This window comes from Dipodomys spectabilis, unplaced genomic scaffold, assembly GCF_019054845.1.
Source record: "Dipodomys spectabilis isolate Male_0828 unplaced genomic scaffold, ASM1905484v1 ptg000197l, whole genome shotgun sequence".
Lineage (NCBI taxonomy): Eukaryota > Metazoa > Chordata > Mammalia > Rodentia > Heteromyidae > Dipodomys > Dipodomys spectabilis.
Genome location: NW_024870874.1, coordinates 7,481,833 through 7,488,015, shown reverse-complemented (window position 1 = coordinate 7,488,015; position 6,183 = coordinate 7,481,833).

The window sequence follows — 6,183 nt, the reverse complement described above, 5'->3', positions numbered from 1 at the left end:
TTCATAATAATGGATCTATTTTCCATTCAAATACTTTCTAATATAGCTAAGGCTTCTCCTGTGACATGTAGATTACGAGTGTTATTTCATTTTTCAAGAGTTCTGAGATTTCTCGTTTTCCTACTAATTGAGTTCTCATTTAATTCCTTTACACTCATGGAATACATTTTGAGTGACTTTGATTTTTAATTTGTTAAGTCTTCATTACCCAGAATATGTTCTATCTTAGTAACAATTTCATGTGCATTTGAAAAGAATGTATACTCTGATGTTGTAGAGAGAAATGTTTGGTCAATAACAAATAAATTCAATGGGTTAATAGTATAAGTTGTTGATATTTTTAGTATTGTAACAGTTTAAGATAGGACAGTTGACTTCTTCAGTTATAATTGTACATTTTAGTTCTGTCAAGTTTTGCTTACTTAAAATTCTGGTTTTGGTATACGCATGCTGAGGAATGTGTCTTGTTGGTAAGCTGATCATTTTATGACTTATTTCTTTCATTTTGTGCAATCTTTTTTTTGCTTAGATACCTACTTAGATATTGATATCTATTTCAGTATCATATTCATCTATATTATTTTTTCTAGCTTTGTTTTACCTACCTGTATTATTATATTTGAAGAAAATTTATCTATAGGGAATATATAATTGTGCCTTGTGTTTTAGCCATACATATCATCTTTTCAAACTATTGCTCTTTAACTCTGTGTATGTGTGTGTGTGTGTAAAACATATGTATATGTATGTGTGTGTGTGTGTATATATATATATATAAAAAATTATACTGGGAATCAAGTATACTATTTTCGAAATGTAGTCCTTTGCTGCCTTGGGATTTTTAATCCCTTTGTTTCCCCATGTATTTTTTTAATTTGAACTTTTTTATTTTAATTCATTAGAATTTTCCATCCTATTTCCTAACACTAACCTAATTGTATTCCCATCCTATTTGTATTGGTTTTATGTTGTTTCTGAAGGATCAGTGTTATATATACATATTTTTTACAATGTACTCAGAGCTATTATTGTAGCACTTTAAGTGGTATGTAGAAAGTTAGCCATCATATAAGTCCCTTCTCCCTCTCTATTTTTTCCAATTCTTTTTTTTAAATTTACACAGTTTATTGTACAAAGTTCTGTCTTTTTTCTCACTTCTTTTTTTTTACTTTTAGAATATTTTTATTTTTTTAATTGTAAAAATACTGTAGAGAGGGGTTACAGTTACATGAGTAAGGTAATGAGTACATTTGGCATCAAGCATTATTACCCCATCCTTTGTTTTTCCCCTAACATCCCTTCCCTCCCCTTTTTTCTCACTTCTGTAAGTTTCCTCTTTCTGTTTTCTCCTACATACTTGTGCAAAGGCATTGACATTTAACAATGCAGTTTATGAATTCAATACATCTTGATCATTGTCACCCCATTCAACATTTTCACCCATCTTTCCCTTATCCACCCCTTCCCTCATTTTTCTTAATTTTATTATATATTGGATTCCTGTCTGCCTTCCCCCCCTCCTCTTTTTCATTTGTCTACCCTTTTCTCCTTGATCCTACTCCACCCCTTTCTAGTACCTGCTTCCTGGTGCTTTCTTTTGGGGAACTTTTGATTTTGGATTTCTAAGGGAATACACTATTTGAGACCTCACTTGACTGTAGTGTATTTCAGTTGATACATTTGTATATTCTTGTATACCACACAGTTAATTTACTTATAAGTTTGTAAGCTAAATCCAGCTTCCACTTGTAAGGGACACATGGATCCTTTGTTTCTCTGGGCCTGACTTACTTCACTTAACATAATTTTCTTCCAGTTCATTCCATTTCTTTACAAATGGTACAATATTTGAGCATTGGTGGCTCATAACTGTATCCTAGCTACTCAGGAAGCTGAGATCTGAGGATCATGGTTCAAAGACAGCCCAGGGAGGAAAGTCTATGAGACTCTGATCTCCAGTTAACCACAAAAACCCAGATGTGAAGCTATGGCTCAAGTGGTAGCGTGCTATCCTTGAGCATAAAAACACAAGGACAGTGCCCAGGCCCAAAGTGCAAGCCCCAGGACAAGCTAAAAAAAAAGTACAATATCATTCTTTTTAATAGATGAGTAAAATTCCATTGTGTGTGTCTACTTGATCTTCTTGCTCCATTCATCCATTGAGGGCCATCTGGGTTGATTCCATATCCTGGCTATGGGGTAAATAGTGCTTCAATAATGTTTGGGGTAAATGTCCAGGAGTGGAACTGCTGGATCATAGGGTAGTTCTATATTGACTTTTTGAGGAATTTCCACACTGCTTTCCAGAGTGGTTGGACAAGTTTATGTTCCTACCAACAATACATTAGTGTTCCCTTTTGGCTGTACCTTTGCCAACATCTGTTATTGTTTGTTTTCTTGATAATGGCATTCTAACTGAAGTGAGGTGGTATTTCAATATTTGATTTGTATTTCTTTTATGGTCAGAGATGTTGAGCATTTTTTCATGTGTCTATTGGTCTTTTTTACTTCTGAGAAGATTCTCTTTAGCTCATGTGATGGTATTGATTTGAGGCATCCTATTATTTGAGATATTCTGAGCTTTGGAATTTCTAGTTTATGCCTTTGGCACAATTTATGAAGTTTTATTTCTGCAAGTGTGTATTTGTGTGTGTGATATGCTTTATATTTTTATAGTCTTCCGACCTTGGATATATAAATCTATTTTATGTGATACTGAATAAATTTGGCACACTATTTCAAGAATTATTTTACTCCATTTTTCTTTCCTTTTTTGGAAATAGTATTTACATTAATTGTCAATATCTACTCTTCAAATTTTATAACTAAAATAATTACAAGTACAAATTTTATAAGTTAAATAATTGCATTTTGATTCTAAAATTTTTATTTGTTTCCTATGGCTTTCATTTCTCCACTGAGATTTTCCTCTATTTGTTTATAGTGACAATATTTTCCTTCAAACCATTGAACATATTTATAATAGTTATTTTAAAATTTGTTTCCTGACAGTCCCTACATCTGGACTATGTTAGTTTTGTTATCACTGTGACTAAATACCTGATGTAAGCAACTTAAAGAAGTGAAGATTTAAAGTGGGTTCTAGTAACTCATGCCTGTAATCCTAGCTATTCAGGAGGCTGAGATCTGAGAATCGAAGTTTGAAGCCAGCCAGAGCAGTAAAGACCCTGAAACTTTTTATCTCCAGTTAACTACCAAAAAGCCAGAAATGGAGGTTTATTTTAAATAGTGTGTGGAGGAAGCGCCTCACCATATGATGGATACACCAGCTAGGCAGCAAGCATTCATCAACTGGGCCTGTGAAGAAATTTTTCATGTTCAAGACATATTATGGAACATCTCAGAGTCCATTTCTATTGTCTGCTTTTTCTTGAGTATGGGTTATTTTTAATTTTTTACTTGCCTATTAATGTTCTATTGTTAATAATACATGATAAGGAGTCTACATTATGTTTTGTTTGTTAGTTAGGTGTTGTTTGATGCCAAGGATTAAACTCTAGGTCTCAGGCATATTAGATAAGTGTTCTACCACTAAGCTATAACCAGCCCAGTATGTTGTCTTATTGGTTGTTTTGTTTTAGCTATCCCTCTGATTCTGTCTGGTTTGTTTCTGTTCTTTGTTAGAATTTATAATATAAAGAAACAGGATTTTTAATTTTGTCCTAAGGCATATTTTTTATACTAAGGCATGATTGTTACTTTTAAGAGTTGGCCTTTCTACCACCTCACCTGAAGATCTAAAGTGCTCAGTGAGGTTTCTCTACCTTGTTGAGCTAAATTTCAGTGTTCACAACTGCATGACATACAGAAAGCGATCTCTTCTAGGCCTTCTTCCAGTCTTGTGTAATATTCAACCCAGCTTCTTGTCCAAAGACTCATCGCCTTCAGGTAGGCTTATGAGAACATTCACAGTTAACTATTTTCAGGACTACTACCTTGCCAATTTCAAGAGTCCCAAACTCTTTTCTATTTTTTTCTATTTTTCTTTTCTACTAAACTTTAACTATGGCGATTACAACTCTTAAGCCTAACATAAAAAGGACATTTCTCATTTCTCTGGTGGAGCTCACCTGATGTGTTTTCCTTCTCTCCAAGATCATAGCTGTATGTTGCCTACTTTCCAATACTTGAAAAGATATGCCTTGTGGTTTTGTCCAATGTCATGGGTTTTTTTTGTAAAAAAAAAAAAAAAAAGTCAGGTACCTGTTACTTTCTCAGGAATAGAAACAAAAGTCTTTGATGCACATTAACCTAAGTGCACAGAATAACTGATACTCAAACTTTTCTTTTGGTCAGTGAGTGGCTGACCAAATCACCACCTTAAGAAGTTAATTCAGACGGAGAGACAAATGACTATGTGGTTGAAGAAGTAACTCCATTTTTAAAGGGTGGAGATGGTTTAGTAGTAAATTGGTTCTTTTCTCTGCCCTGGGAGATTAGACAAACAATGGATCTAACTAAGAAAATAGACTGACTCATTTGGCTACAATATTATACTGGAGTTACAAGCAAACCAATATTAATCTCCAAAAAGAGACTTGACTTTTGAGTACTGTATATGAACTTTACAGTCATTTCTGAGATTTGTCACTGAAGGAATAAACACTCCAATATTAAATTAATAGATCTAAAGGCGCTTTTCCTTCCCTGACATCTGCTACAGCTAGTCCATAGTCATGTGCAATTACTTCATTATCTTCATTAAGATGTAAGTTATGCTAAAAGATTTTTTTGCCCTGTAAACCTTCATGTCTACTTTTCTCAAGCATTTCTTAAAATCCTTTCCTACTTAACACCTCATCTTACAAGTGAAGACTACATAAGAGAATTCGGTGCAGATGAGAAGGGACTAAAGACCTCCTGGGTAGTAGGAGACTATGGAGCTCAGTAATGGTCACAAGTGAATAAGGGTGGAGTAGGGAGGGAAATGGAATCTCAGATCTGGAAGAGACAAGTCATTTGGTCCAGACTGCCTCTAGACAGGTCAGCAGGGGTGTTTGGGTGGACCTTTTCTCACATCTGGATTTAGCCTCTTTTGAACTTTCTCAGCCTCTGCCTTTCAGCAAAGCTGATTTCTGTTCTGCAAGGCATGTGGGCTTCCTCGTGTTCTTCAGAATGAAGTTCTCAGGGGCAGATTTAATTAGCTTTGAGGATGGTCCATTCTTTTTCCAGGAGTTCTGTTTTAGGTTTAGGTCATTCTACTGGCCTCGCTATCAACTGAAGGGCAGGTCTCCTGGCCACTCAACAATTCCCAGGTCAGACAGGAAGGGTTTCTAAGCTGATGGTTACAATCCATACACTTCTAATACCCCTGTGTTGTAAGGACACGGTGCTGACATGGGCGGGACTTTGTATTGGGGATTTTAGAATCCTCCAAGTTATCATTCTCCATAAAGGAATCATACAAATGCCTACTTTCCCTAGGTATTCATCCACACCCCTATTCATTTACCATTAAATAAGAAACTTTGGCATGGAAGATATGATTTCTCCAGGTCAGCCATCTCTCTCTCTCTTTCTGTCCCAAGGGGCTGGCCTTACTTCAAAACAAACAAACAAACAAAAACTGTGAGCCAAGCCAGAGGAGGTATAGGTTACCCCATTCTTCAGCTTCATCCAAGAAGGACCCTTTGGGCCCACACACAAGAGGTGCATTGGGCAGCTCTGTTCTTGGCTATTGCGCCCCTCCTCAACCAGCGTGCACCGGTACAAGGAGCAGAATTGCATTCCCCCCTCTCTCCTCCCCTCCTCTTCCCTCCCCTCCTCTCCTCTCCCCTGGCTCATCACTGACACCAAGCAAGCCGAACTTCCCCCTGGGTCGCAGCCTAGCGATACGGGGAGCAGCCCTGGCGCGGAGCCCCGCTCTTCCCGAGTCGTGGGTGGCTTGGTGCTTGTTTCCCTCCCCTCCCTTTCCGGACCCAAATGGGGATGTATCTGGGTCAGCTTGGGAGGGGCTGGACCTGCCACGGACCGGAGTGGGGGAAGGGGGTGGCGATGACAGCATCTTTCAGGTTTTTTGGCATCTCTGAGCTTCGCTTCGTCCAGCCTTTCACCGAGCTGGAGCTGACGTTCTGGCGGGTCCCAGCCCCAAGAGGTGGGCGGGGTGGGGGTGAGGGGAGCGATCCTTCCTATGTGGACGCGCCACTGGTGCACACGCGCGCG